The following is a 15,434-nucleotide window of genomic DNA, read 5'->3' on the forward strand; positions in this document are numbered from 1 at the left end:
AGGCAGGAAGACTGGGAGTTCAAGGCCAGTCTGGACTACCTAGTAAGACCCTATTTGAAAAGTTCAAATACATATATGTATTCTTTATAACCTTATTTTGAAATTTTTGGTGGGGGTAGAAAACATAAAACAAAGGAATACACAGTGGTTAAGAAAGCTGAGGTCTGGTTTCTCCTTCTGTTACCAGTTTTTGCCTCCAAACTGGGTCATTTTTCCCCCTCTTAGAATTGTGGAATTGTTTGGAAGAGACTTCAAGCTCGAAGTCAGCTTCTCAACCGTGGGGGTCAGGAGGTTATAGAGTGAAAGAAATGAGAAGGAATAAGCTAATAAAGGAGAGGAAAATTGACGAATTTTCAGGGAATGGACAGAGATTTTCCTGTAATTCAGGCGCACCTATTTTCGTTCCTTTTATGGATCTTTCCAGTCAACTGTCATGACTCTGGGGGAGTGTCCTCTGTTTAGCACGGTCACTGACAGGCATCTTAGATCCTACCGGTTTGGGCTAGCCTACCTGAAGAGGAACCTCCAGCCTACAGGCATCCTGTCCTCAAAGATAAGAATGATTAGGACAGGGTAGAAACTCAGCCAGGCCACCTAGGCCAGACTCTGGGTAACTCTTTCCTCTGTGGCTTTGAGAAATCACTTCTTTTGAGCTTTGTCTGCAAAATGAAGAAGTTGGACTAGTAACAGTGATGGCCAAATCCTCAGCAGTTTAAATATCTAAGGTGTTTTTGTCTAGTTGTTTTGAGACAGGGTCTCCCTATGTAACCCTTGCTGGCCTGCAAATAGATCACTATCCTCCTGCCTTGGCCTTCTGAGTGCTGAGATTACAGTTGTGCACCACCATGCCCAGTTAGAGTGATTTTTTTTTTTTTTTCCAGCTCTGGGGTTTTGGACTCAAGGCCCCACACTTGCTAGGCCCCACTCCTCCAGCCATTCTTTGTGATGGGTTTTTTCAAGATAGGGTCTCTCAAATTATTTGCCCCAGCTGGCTTTGAACCACGATCCTCCTAATCTCTGCTTCCTACATAGCTAGGATTATAGGCTTGAACCACCAATACCTAGCTAGAGTGTTTTTTATTCCATGTGAAATTTTTTATCTTGTGTGTGGATTTCCTAGTACAATTATATGTGTTTTTAAGTTTAGTGTACCTGGCCTTCCTGGTTTCCTCCCCTTTGTGGAGACCCACCAGCAGGTCCTGACCCACAGTGTCTGAACCTGATGTGGTGGCACACACCTGTAATTGAAGCCTTGAGCAGTCTGAGGCAGGAGAATCAAGAGTCCAAAGCTAGCCTGGATGACATAGCAAGACAAGAACCTGTCCCCCCACCAAAAAAAAAAAAACAAAAAAACAAGTGTGACTGAAGGCCTTTAAGGTCTGCCCTAGTCTTGTTGAATTCAGCATTATCTACCTTTGCTACCAGTTGGACCCTGACCTTTCGTTCTGGTTCTGATAACTGGAACACAGTGTCTTGTCTTATCCCCTGTGGCATCTACCGCTCCAGGCAGGGAGGTGTTCCCTGCATGCTGAGAAGGGAGGAGACCAGCAAGGGAACTTGAGACTGAGCTGGGCTCCTTCCTGCCTGCTTTTGGAGCCCAGCTCACACTCTGAATCTATTGTCCTTGTCTCTTTCATTCAGCCACACTTGCCTCCTGGCACCCTGGCTCTGTTCCACTCACAGCCATTGCTCTGCAGTCTGTTCCTCTTCTACAAGACCATCCTGTCCCCCTCTGTCCCCAATGCTCATTCCTTCTCCTTCAAAAAATGCCATAATGCCATTTTCTTAGTGGTCACATTATTTAAAATTACAACCTTTTTCCCTTAAACCCAATCCAATTGCCTTCTCCTGCTTTTTCGCTTTGTTTTGACCACTAACATGCTAAGTGTTTTGTTTTTATTCTTTGTGGTGCTGGGTGGGACTGGAACACAAGGCTTCACATATGCTAGCCAGGGTTCTACCACTGAGCTTCACCCTCCACCTGAGCCAGGGATTTTATTTATTCCTCTATTGTTTATCTTCCTTCACTGGAATTTAAGCTCCAGCAGAACAGGCAGATTTGCCTTTATTTCTAGTGCCTATAACTTGGTAGTTGCTCAAAAAGTGTTTGTTTAATGAATGGTTATTGGATTCTCACTTGGTGTCCCAGTCTCTCAAAGTGGAGACTTCTCTACGCATGTTAGCACCCCCAGTTCAGTACCCATCACAGTCTTCCTTATGCAAATGCTGGCAGAACTCATTGAACCTCCCTGATAACTATCTGTTGAATGAATAAATAAATCTGGTCCCTGTGCTCCGCTGTCCTGTGGAAAATCTCTCTGCCCACTCTCCTCTGTGTTATATTCCAAGTACATCCCTACTTGTACATGTCAATTTCTGGCTGGCTTTTTCTCAGTGACATTAGCAGTCTGTTTGGGCCTCAGGTGTCCCCCCCACTTGCTGGTCTTTTGTGTTTTGTTTTTTTATTTTTGTAGTCCTGGAATTTGAATCTAGGGTTTACACCTTGAACCACTCCACCAGCCCTTTGTGTGTGTGAAGGGTTTTTTCGAGATAGGGTCTTGCAAACTGTTTGTCTGGGCGGGCTTTGAACCACAATCCTCCTGATCTCTGCCTCCTGAGTAGCTAGGATTACAGGTGTGAGCCAGCTGTGCCCCACCACTTGCTGTTTAAATGCAAGCAGCACAACCCATCATCTGCATTGCCCTACCCCCTGCTCTGCCTTTGCCTTTGTCTTTCCCACAATTCTCCCTCCATATGGTATGTAGACCACAAAATAGCACAACTGAAAAGATCTTAAGGCTCTTAGTTTTGATTTTTTTTTTTTTGGTGGGAGGGGGTAGCTCTTAGTTTTTGATTGGGGCCGGGGAGGGTTGCTTTGTTTTATTTTGTTATGTTTTGGAGGTGGGAGGTGGATACTGGGGATTGAACCCAGGATTAATTGCCTTCAGCCAGGAGTTGGTGGCTCACGACTGTAATCCTAGCTACTCGGGAGGCTGAGATGGGGGGAGGATCTCATAGTTCCCAAGACACCCTCCTCCAAAATGACAGCAAACGATGGACTGGAGGCGGGGGACCCGGGTCTCGGTCGGGTCCACCCCGCGCCGTCGCCGCGCCTCAGGACCGGGGGTCGGGTGCGGACAGCCCTTCCTCCCGGGAAACCGCCGCCCTCCCGCCGGTCACGGATCGCACGTTCGTGTGGACCCTGGCGCGAAGCCATTCGTGGACGACCTGCTTCTGGGTCGGGGTTCCATACATAGCAGAGAGCTCCCTCGCTGCGATCTATTGAAAGTCAGCCCTGGACACAAGGGTTTTTGTTTTTCTTTTAACTTCGAAAAACTAAATAAAAAATAAAAGCAAAAAAATGGACTGGAGGTGTGCCTCAAGAGGTAGATCGCCTGCTTTGCAAGCTTAATGCCCTGAGTATAAGCCCAGCCAACCAAAATAATAATAATAATAATAATAATAATAATAATAGTAATAATAATAATAACCTCTGGCCATGGAAGCTCTTACTGTCTTCTGTGACATTTAAAGTACTTATGACCCAGCCAGGCACCAAAGGCTCACTCCTGTAACCCTAGCTACTTAGAAGGTAGAGATCAGGAAGATCCATGGTTTCAAGCCAGCTCAGGCAAACAGTTTGCAAGACCCTATCTTGAAAAAACCCTTCACAAAAAAGGGCTGGTGGAGTGGCTCAAGGTGTAGCCCTGACTTCAAACCCCAGTACTGCCAAAAAGAAAATACAAAACTAAAGTTCTTGGTAGGCCCTGGTGGCTCACGCCTGTAATCCTAGCTACTTGGAAGTCTCCCATCAGGAGGATCGAGGTACAAGGCTAACCCAGGCAAATAATTTGAGAGACCTCATCTCCAAAATAATCAGAGCAAAATGGACTGGAGGTGTGGCTCAAATGGAAGATTATCTGCCTAGCAAATATGAAACCCTGAGTTCAAACCACTAAAAAGATTTTTTTTAAGTTAGTGTAAGGGCTGGTGGCTTGACTCAAGTGCTCTAGCACTTCCCTTGCAAGTGCAATGTCCTACGTTCAAACCCCAGCACCTCAAAAAAAAAAGAAAGTATAAATCAGTTTTTGCCCACAGCTTGGAGATAACAAAAAAAGAAAGAAATGAAGGAAGGAGGAAAGGAGAGGAGGAAGGAAGGCAGGAAGAAAGAGTTCTTAGACCAGGAGTGCTGGTGCTTGTCTGTAGTTCCAGCTACTGGGGAGGCTGACTCTCAGGAGGATCAATTGAGCTCAAGAATTTGAGACCAACTTAGGCAACATAATGACATTCTGTTTCAAAAAAAGTGGGGGTAACAGGGGAATGGAAAAATAATGGAGGGGGCAAACTTGCTCAAAGTACACTGTATGAATTATCACAACGAAATCCCTCTCATTTTATTAGTGCATGCTAATTCAAAAATAAAATAAATTTTTTAAAGAGTCAAGTGTGGTGGTGCAACCCTGTAATCCCAGTACTTGGAAGGATAAAGCTGGAAGTTTATGAGTTTGAGGCCAGCCTGGGCTCATCTCAAATGAAACAAAAACAACAAAAAAAGGAAGAATATTGTACATAATCGGCAATAATTTTTCTTTGGGTGAGTGTTTTAGTTATCTGGGTTATTTTGGTAAATATTCAGACCCTTTCACAAAATGCCATATCTGAGAACAACTGTATACCGAAAAAGTCACTTCCTAGCTGAGTGCAGTGACTCATGTTATAATCCTAGCTACTCAGGAGGCAGAGATCAGGAGGATGGTGGTTTGGCCTGAGCAAATAGTTCATGAGACTCTATCTCAAAAAATAAATAAATTAAAAAAAAAAAAAAAGCACACAAAAAAAGGGCTGGCTGAGTGGCTCAAGCAGTAAGAGTGCAAGGCCCCGAGTTCAAACCCCGTTCTGCCTAAAAAAGTTCTTCTTGTCCTTGAGATTGCTTTATCTAGGCACCTTCTTTTTTTAAGGTACAAAGGTGAGTTGAGGGTAGGAAGCAGGCAAAGAAGTATGAAACGGGTTTAACCTTCCCTCCCTCATATAGCCTAGATGAGGAAATGAAACAAGCCAGCTTTTGGAAAAGCAGTCAGGAAGAGTTGAAAGGAGAAGCTGCTTCCAGCTACATGGCAAGCAAGCTTCAAGGAGGAAGTCTTGGGGGACACTAAGCAGCCCATGGGCATGGGTTACATAAGTCGGTTACTTGAAAGACATTTCTAAAGTATCATCCCAGGAGAGACAAAGGAAGAGGCAAAAGAAGGGCTATAGGAACATCAGCCAAACCAAGATGGCAAAGCAACTGGAGCTGAAGCAAAACAGGACTGAAGGTGAAGAGCCTGGAATCAGTAGGGGACAGACATCTTTTTTCTGTGTGTGAGTATGGCTTCAGGATGGAATTAAATAAGCAGTGATAGAGTGCTTGCCTAGCAAGTAAAAATCCTGAGTACAGCCTAATGCCAGAGGCTCACACCCTGTAACCCTTTCTACTCAAGGGGGCAGAGATCAGGAGGACTGCAGTTCGAAGCCAGTTGAGCAAATAGTTCATAAGAACTTATCTCAAAAATATCCAGCATGAAAAATGGCTGGCAGAGTGGCTCAAATGGTACAGCGCCTGCCTAGCAAGCATGAGGCCCCAGTTCCACCCCAGGACCACCAAATACATACATATATACATAAATAAGTAAGTAAATGATAAATAAGCAGTGATAAAGCTCTCAGAAAAGCTCAAACATAGCTGGGCACGGGTGGCTCATGCCTGTAATACTAGCTACTCAGGAGGCAGAGATCAGGAGGATTGCAGTTTGAAGACAGCCCAGGGAAATAGTTCAAGAGACCCTGTCTTGAAAATACCCATCACCAAAAAGGCTGGCAGAGTGGCTTAAGATGAAGGCCCTGAGTTCAAGCCCCAGTACCACCAAACAAAAAAAAAAGAAAAAGAAAAAGCCCAAACACAGCATGACAATACATTAGAATTGTGGTGTCACGGTTAAACTTTAACCTAATCAAGTACATTGATTTGGATAGAGATGAAGTCATAAACTCCTGTATTGAGCTTGGAATGTCATCCCATAAGATGCCAGTCTGGATGCAATCTAGAAAGGAAGAACATAAAGGGGGAAAATTGGTACTGTTCACTTCAAACTATCCAAAGAGGATTGAGTTGAGTCCAGTGGACAGAAATACACGATATGGGTTTAGTACAAGAACAAGTGCCTGGATTCCCCTGGCTTAGAACAGATCCAGGACTACTTATCTCTCCCAACATTAAATCCATGTGCACTGAGTAACCCGACAGTTGATATAGTCCCCCAATCCTCTGCCATAATCAATTTATCAACTAGTGTTTTTAAATGATTCATCTTCATATTACCAGGCAAGGCTGGCTCCCATGACCTTTGTAGGTACAATTAAATTAAGGTTCTTGAGATGAGACCATCCTGGATTATCCCCCTGTATCTTATATCCAATGACAAATTTCCTGACATAGAGGAGAAGGCAAAGCTGTTTAATTCAGCAGAAATTTCTTAAGTAATTTCTCTATTCAGGGTGGTGTGAGAGTGGAAGGCAGGTAAAGAAATATAAATGTCTGCTGGTGCCAGTGGCTCACACCTACAATCCTACTCAGGAGGCAGGGATTAGGATCCAGGTTCAAAGCCAGCCCAGGGCAAATAGTGCATGAGACCCTGTCTCAAATAAATAAATAAACAAATAAATAAATAACAAAAAAAGGGCTGGCAGAGTGGCTCAAGTTGTCAGCCCTGAGTTCAAATCCCTACACCACAAAAAAAAAATCTTACAGGTACGTGATTTCATTCACTGCTCCTGGAAGTCTGTGATGTAGATTATTGCTGCCAACCTTAATCTGCCAAAACACCATCAAAAACACCTTGCTGATCAAGTAAGGCCAAGTTTAGAGAGAATGGCACCTTGGCAGAACAGTAGTTAGAAGAGGATATTTACAGGGTTTAGGCTCATGCTAGGTGACTTTTAAGGCAGTCAAATATGGCAGGGAAGTGCTTGGATCTGTGCAAAATGCATAAAACAACAGCACAGGATTGATAAACACAGTAAAGTGAGCTCATTAAACAAGCAGTCAGGTTTTTTTCAAAGGTTTATTATTATTATTTTGTGTGTGTGTGCCAGTGAGCCTTGTGAAAGCATTCTACTACTGAGCTACACCCCTACCCCACAAATAACTTTTTAATAAATATGCCCCCACTCCTTTGATTCACACTTGTAATCCCAGCACTCAGGGCTGAAGCAAGAGCATCAGGCGCTGAAGGCTAGACTGAACTACATAGTGACACCCTGTCTTTAAAAAAAAAAAAAAAAAAAAAGCTGGGGTAATTACTCAAGTAATTAACAAACATCAGGCCCTGAGTTCAAACCCCAGTACTTCCAAAAAAGAAAACAAAAAAATAAGCCAAGCCATTTTCCCTCATTCCATTCCATTGCTTGTACTGTCTGTCATCAACAGCATCTTCCAGAAGATGCCTCACCTGCACTGATCTGCTGAAACCTCACAGTATTTTTCTGAAAGAATCTGCAATCCAGACAGTTTGGTACAGAAAACAAAATCACCCTGCTCTGGTAGCATCATTTCTAAGCCAAGTCTACTAGTTTATTAAGGCTTGTGAAAATGTTGAAACCTGCAAAAAAAAAAATGCTTTTGCTTTGTTTTAAATGTCTCACTGGTTCATTTTACTTTTTTGTTTGCTTTGTTTTGCAATATCGAGGTTCAAACCCAGGGCCTCAAGTATGACAGGCAAACACTTTACCACTGAGCTACATCTCAGCCCTGAAGAAAGTTCATTTTGATTGAAGTCAGGGCCATGAGTTTGCCAGGCATGTACACTAGCACTTGAGAGACACCCCAGTCCTTTTTGCTTTAGTTACTTCTCAGAGAGGGTTTCAAATTCCCCTCCCCATCCTTCTTTTTGTAGTGCTGGGGTTTGAACTCAGGGCCTACACCTTAAGCCACTCCACTAGTTCTGTTTTGTGTTGGGTATTTTTGAGATAGGGTCTCTCAAGAACTATGTGCTGGGGCTGGCTTCGAACTGCGATCCTCCTCATCTCTGCCTCCTGAGTAGTGAGAATTACAGGCCTGAGTCATTCGTGCCTGGCTCTCCCCACCCTTCTTCCCCCATGACAATCTTATCCCTCTTATCCCTCTTGAGTAATTGGGATTACAGATCTATACCACCAAGCCCAGTGTATGTGTTGAGATCAGGTCTCCAAAACTTTAGAAAGAATTTTTACTTGTTTTCTTTTCCTTTTTTCTTTCTTTCTCTTTTGTGTGTGTGTGTGTGTGTGTGTGTGTGTGTGTGTGTGTGTGTGTGTGTAACTGGGGTTTGAATTCAGAGTCCCATGCTCACTGGGCAGGTGTTCTACCACTTGAACCACATCCCCAACCCAAGTAAAAACTTTTTGAATAAAATAATTATTGACTATCTCACTCTGTATTTGGGGAAGTATGTACAGTGGTTTTGGAGAAAATACGCACATACACGTAAACAGACACAAAGCTATTAACCCAACATAACCTCCCCATCACATAGAGCAATACATACGAAACATTCAGCTGGTGGTCAAAATACTGACCACTGTTATTGGGGTATTTAATTTCTGCAATATGCATCTTTAAATGTTATGTGTATGGAAATGATTGTCACAGAAAAATATAACCAAAAAATTTTTTTAAAAAGCTATACCTAAATTATAGGGATCAAACTTGCTTATTAATTGCTTTATTTGCTGATCAATTATTGGATATTTCCGTGCCAGATTTGTTCCTTTGAATCTGCCCTCACTGCTGGGAGACTGGGATTATGGAGAGAAAGTGGAGAGGTACTGAATCCAATCTCTCTACACTCCTGGGTTCTATGTGGAGAAGGAGTGAGAAGAGGGTTAAAAAAGAAGGTGCTATGTGAAGAGTTGCCTGAGCCCGTCCATTCAAGGAAGGTCCACCACACCATATGCTTCAGAAATGAAAGCGACAGCCGGGCTAGCACGTGTGAGGGTACTGTAACTGCAGTTTTAGATCAAAGGCCAATTCTGGGAGTTCCACATGTCAGGAGTGGCCACTCACCCCAATACACCAAATAAACAGGTGAGGAGCAGTGAAGGGCAGTAAGAAAGGAGATTTATTACGTGTCATAGGTAACTGCAGGATGAGGCAAAGTAAACACTTCAGCCCATCTTGGGGCTTTAGGTATGATGGAGGAAGAATTGGGGCAGGGGAGAGAGGTATGCACAATTGCTAAACAGTCCCTGTCACAAGTGTGGTCCAGTGGTCAGAGGTATGGGTTGCTCATTCTCAGGATTGGTCAGGCAGGGCCTTTTCACAATGACAAAGTCACCGAAGGCTGGCAGGGGGTAGCTTTGACTCCAGTCACAGGATATTTATCCAACAGTCCTGTCCTTCCTGGATTCCAAGGTGGCTGCCAGAGAATGTAGGAGAGACCAGCTCAGTGCAAAGGATATAAATATGAAATGGAGGCAGAGACACCAAGATTTTCTCCTGCTGTTAGTTACCCTTTGGACATTTGCAGGCCCAAGTGGGGAGTCAATGGTTTTCAGCAAAAACAGTGTCTAAGTACCTGTTATCCCATAGCCATGCTTAGGATGGGCAAATATGAGGGTTGGACCACATCAAATAAGGACAGGAAAGGAAGGCACCAGTGGCTCACACCTGTAATCCTAGTTACTCAGGAGGCAGAGATCAGGAGGATCATGGTCACAAACCAGCCCCAGGCAAATTGAGAGACCCTATCCCGAAAAAAACCCACCCCAAAAAGGGTTGGCAAAGTGGCTCAAGTGGTAAGTGTGCCTGCCTAGCAAGCATGAGGACCTAAGTTCAAGCCCAAGTTCTGCCAAGAAAAAAAAAAAAAAAAAAAAAAAAGGGAGAGGAAAGGAAGAAGCTGTGAGAGCTAGCGCTAATCCTTTTAACTGTCAGCCACCAGCTCCAAGGCCTGTAGATTTCAGATTGAAAGCAAATAAGATTACTCCACCTTCATCCACCTTCCGTACAACTGTTTAGCACAGAGAAGCTGCTATCTTTTCTTTCTGTAATTTGAGGCTATGAGATAAGTAATAATGCCAAAACAAGACAACCAAAACAAGAAATCCCTAATGCTGTTCAAGTTTAACAGGTAATACAAATCATGAATCAACAACTAGCTAGTCATTGTTGGTGACTTATACCAAAAGCTATGGTGATATTGATTGCTCAGTTTCAAGGCAAAGGTCAATCAGCATTCATTGATCAGGGACTTCTACATACAAAAAACAAAAAAAATCAGTTGAGTCTCCCAATATTCCATATGTAATAGGTATGGACTCCTGTTTTAAAGCAGAGCCAGAAAGGCTATGTGATTTTCCTCAGGCAAGTGCCATGGAGTTCAGCAATCTGGCTTTACGTATGGCTGGCAATCATTTTTTAATTCCTGACCTGTTCCATGTAAGGGTAAGAGAGCCAAGAGCCCTGGACCTGTTTCAAAGGCCTTGAATTTGTACCTATGTCAAAGCAGTTTTAAAGTACTTCTTATAAAGCCACTGACTACCAGGTACCACTTGCTCTCCCCTGTAATCCTAGCAACTCAGGAGGCAGAGATCAGGAGGATCAAGGTTCGGAGCCAGCCCTGGCATCTCTAAAAAAACCCATCACAAAAAAGGGTCAGTGAAGTAGCTCAAATAGTAGAGAGCTTACCTAGCTAAGTGGGAGACTCTAAGTTCAAACACCAGTGCCACCAAGAAGTGAAGCCACTTACTATCAACATTGTTGAAATATCAAGATAGAGAGTATAGTGTAATAATGAACTTAGTATATCCATCACTTAGTAAAGCACCACTTTTTTTTTGTTATTAAGGACATATATTTATTAGGATAAGAGCTAGTGTAGTTGGTTCTTTTTTTAATTGTTATTTTATTCATATGTGCATTTTTTTTCTTTTTTAATTAAAAAAGTTTGCAAGCAACACTCTGTGGTAAACGATCAAAAGTGACACAATTTGAGCAAGAAAGTCCAATCTACTTGGAAGCATGAGGGGTGGGTGGAGAAGGGGAGAGGGGGAGGCCTAGTCCTAACAACTGGGAGAAGGGAAGAGAAAGGAAAGAAAAAAGAAAGAGACAGGAAGGAAGGAGGGAGGAAAAGAGGAAGCTAGGGAGGAAGAGAGGAAGGGAGAGGGATGTAGATGTAACTCAGTGGCAAAGCATTTGCCCGGCATGTGCAAGGCCCTGAGTTCAATCACCAGCACCACTAAATAAATAAATAGGTGAGTCATATGAGGACATCCATTAAAAAAAAAAATGGAAGATGGGGATTACCTTGATGGTAGAGCATTTATCTAACATATGGCAAAGCCCCGGGTTGGATCCCCAGCACTGCAAAAACAAAACAAAGCAAAAAAGATGGAAACAGATAAAATGCACAGTGGTTTGCAGTTCCAGCTCTGCTATGAAATAAGGTGCAAAGCACGGAGACTTCCTGGTGCCATTCTGGGCTCAGATTCCTAGGTGACTGAGGAGGGATTTCTGGGGACTTTCTAGGCCTGATATCTTATACTTCTAACATCCATTCATTCACTCAGCATATATACTCATTAAGCCCAATTACCTCTTGCCTTAACTAACCTCCCCATTCCAGTTCCTCTAGATTCTATTCTTCATCTGACAGCCCTAAAGAGTCAACTTATAAAAACGCAAATCTTATCCCATCAAGCTTCTGACAAAATCCCCTATAGGTACCTTCCCATTTCTTTCTGAGTTTTTGGTGGAGGAGGCTGACCCCAGGACTTGTTACCCACTGAACTACACTCCTAGCCATTGTGTTTAGGTTTCTTTTCTTTTTCTTTCTTTTTTTTTTTTGTGGTACTGGGGCTTGAACTCAGAGCCTTCACCTTGAGCCACTCCACCAGCCCTACTTTTGTGAAGAGTTTCTTGAGATAGGGTCTAGCAAACTATTTGCCCAGGCTGGCTTTGAACCTCAATTCTCCTGATCTCTGCCTTCTGAGTAGCTAGGATCACAGGCATGAGCCACCAGCGCCTGGCCCTTTTTCTTACTTTTGCCCTGTTCAATAAGGTCTATGAGGCCTGACCTTGGCCCACGTGGCCATCTCTGCTTCTCTTCTGGGCCTCTCACACCCCTCCCCCCGCTTTTTATCTTTCCAGTACTGGGGTTCGAACTCAGGGCCTCATGCTAGCTAGGCAGGTGCTCTACCACTTGAGTCACTCCTCTAGCCCTTTTTGGTATTTTTGAGATAGTGTTTCAACCATTTGCCTGGGCTGGCCTTGAACTATGATCCTCCTGATCTCTGATCTCTGCCTACTAATTAACTAGGATTATAGGTATGAACCACCCATGATAGCCTTAGCACCCCTCTTACCTCCATGCAACACATGCATGTGCACACACACACACACACGCACATGCAAGCAATCTTCTCGAGCAACATGTACTTATTCTCAGGGACCAACTTAAATGTCACATCCTACTAAAGCTATATATGCTCTGGTAGTTAACTGGCCCTAAATACCAATTTAGTTAGTTATTTGAGTGTTTCATTCATGACTGATTCCCCCACCAAACTGCAAATTCCTTGATGTCAGTCTGCTATTTTGGTCACCAGTGCAATTCCAGCACTAGCCTAGCACAGTTCTTGGCATGGAGCAGGCAGGAGAATCAGTACTTACGGACACATGACTAGTTCCCTGTTACACCTTAGGGATAAAAAGAAGTCCACAGGGATTGGGGGGCATGGCTTAAGTGGTAGAGCATTTGCTTAGCAAGCAAGAGGCCCTGAGTTCAAACCCCAGTACCAGAACAAACAAACCAAAGAAGCCCACAATTCAGTAGGGAGCGCTGAGGCTGAATGACAAATCAATAGGAAGATGGGGGAATGGGTGCCTGGTAGCCAAGATGTCGTATTGAAGGGGTTCCTTACATAATTTGGGTCAGAGAAGCAGGGAATGCATACAGGAAGGGACAGTGGCTTTATGGAAATCCATCCATCCAGCCTCACATGCAGAGTTGTACCAGTGCAGAGGGAGGGGGTCAGGAAGAGGGGACTGTCCCAGGGATCTCTAGAGTAGATACTTCCCCACCTACCTGTCATGTAGATAGGTGCCATCTAACTAGTTAGCAAGTCACTGGAAATTTGTTCCCTAGCAAGCATAAGGTCATCTTGAACTGGCAATCCACATAAAATGAGTCATTCACACACAGAGAAAAATTTTAATCCAATCATTGGTTATCCTTATTTTGTAAGTGTTTTTTCTTTGGTGGTACTGGAAATTAAATCCAGGGCTTCACATCTGCTAGGCAAGTGTTCTACCAGTACTTCATTATTTATTTATTGATTGATTGATGTTGGTGAGATGGGGGTTTGAACTCAGGACTTTGTGCTTACGAAGCAGGTGTTCTATACTTGAACCATATCTCCAGTCATTTTTGCCCTGGTTATTTTGAGTCTCTAGAACTATTTGCCTGGACTGGGCACAAAACGGTGATCCTATGATCTCAGCCTCCCAAGTAACTAGGATTCCAGGCATGAGCTACCAGTGCCTGGCTATCTTTATTCTACAGTAGTTTTACAGGTTCTATTAGTTTCTACAGGTATAAATTCAAATACTAGAGCTGAAGAAGTGGCTCAAGTGGTAGAGTACCTGCCTAACAACAGTGAGGCCCTGAGTTCAAACTCCACAACCACAAAAAATAAGTCAAATACTAAAGTGTCATATATTTTTACAAACAAACTAAATTTTTCTGTGTGATTCACAACTAATCAGAAGCAAGATTATATTTTTAAGCAAATATTTTTAAATTGATATTTAAATATTTTTAAAATGCATGGTCTGAAAACTAAAATCTATACACTAGTTATACTGAGCAAGGTAGTGTTAATAATTACCAAGGCATTTTTTGAAATGACATACAAATACATACAGGAAACAGGCATTGCTATTACCTCCTTTTTTTTTTTCCAACACTGGAACTTGAACTCAGGGCCTCAAATTTGTAGGCTCTCCATTACTTGAGCTACCCTGCCAGCCCTGTTTTTGTGTTGGGTACTTTCTAGATATGGTCTCCCGAAATATTTGCCCAGGTTGGCTTCAAACTGTGATCCTCCTGATCTCTGCCTCCCTAGTAGCTAGGATTACAGGTGTGAGCCACTGCTGCCTTTCTTCTCCTCCTCTTCTTCATCATCATCACCATTTAAGGCAGTCTCCCTGTGCTGCCCAGGCTGGCCTGAAATTCCTGGGCTCAAGTCTCCTGAGTAGCTGGGACTACAGGAAGGTGCTTCCTCATCATGACCCCAAAGGAAACAATCCTTTTTGTTTGTTTTTATTGTGGGGTTTTTTGGGTTTGGAGACAGGGTCTCACTATGTAGCCCAGGCTGGCATCAAACTTGAGATCTTCCTGCCTCAGCTTTCCCAGTGCTAGGAATATAAGCATGCGCTATTATGCCCAGCTTTCAAAATAAACATTATTGATTTATTGATTTATTGGTGGGACTGGGGTTTGAATTCAGGGCTTCGCACTTGTGAAGCAGGTGCTCTCCCACTTAAGCCATCCCTCCAGTCCATTAGGGAAGGAATTTAAAGCAAGAGGATAACTGCTGGGGATGTAGCTCAGGTCTGCCATGCACAAGACCCTGGATTTGGTCCTCAGCACCACAGGAAAAATAAAGCAAGAGGACAAATGAGGAGTATGACAGAGTAGAATAATAGAAGAGAGGGGTGGAGGTGTGGCTCAGTGGTAGGGTGCTTGCCTAGTGTGCCAAAGGCCCTGGGCTGATCCCTAGCACTAAGAATGGGAGGAGAAGGAGGAGGAAGGGGAGGAATAGGAAGAGAAGCAGGAGGAGCAGGAGGAGGAAGGACAGACACAGAATAGTTATTTGGTACAATATCAAACAGGAACTCCAATACTTAGAGCTCAATGGAGGATAAAGAGGTAACAAAGGAGGTTGAGGAGTGAACAAAGATATCAGAGAAAAATAACAGCATAGCATAAGAGAGACCAGAGGGCTGGTGGGAAAGGACAGGGTCAAATGCTGCTGACTGGCTGTGTTAGGTAGGACTCAAGTGCATGTGATCTGGCAACATGGAAGATAGGAGAGACTTAGAGAAGATCCCTTCATGTAGAGTAAGGGGGACAGGTGCCCAGCTGGATCTGAATGCACGGGAAGGTAAAGGGAGTTGAGGATGTAGAGTGAGCACAAGTAGACAACTTAGACTGCAGGCGCACCTGAGACTTCTGGAAGAGATTTATACTGACTACATTCCCGATGGGATCTCACCACGTGAAATCCAACACGATTGGATGCCTTCTGCACTACCTGTGCTCCATGGTAGGATTATTGAGAGAACTGCCCTAGGAACATTCCATTCAAGTGGAATGTGGTATGGGTTTCCAGGGTCAGAGGCTCTGGGCTCCCAACCCTTCCACTAA

This window comes from Castor canadensis, chromosome 9 (assembly GCF_047511655.1).
Source record: "Castor canadensis chromosome 9, mCasCan1.hap1v2, whole genome shotgun sequence".
In the NCBI taxonomy this organism is placed as follows: domain Eukaryota; kingdom Metazoa; phylum Chordata; class Mammalia; order Rodentia; family Castoridae; genus Castor; species Castor canadensis.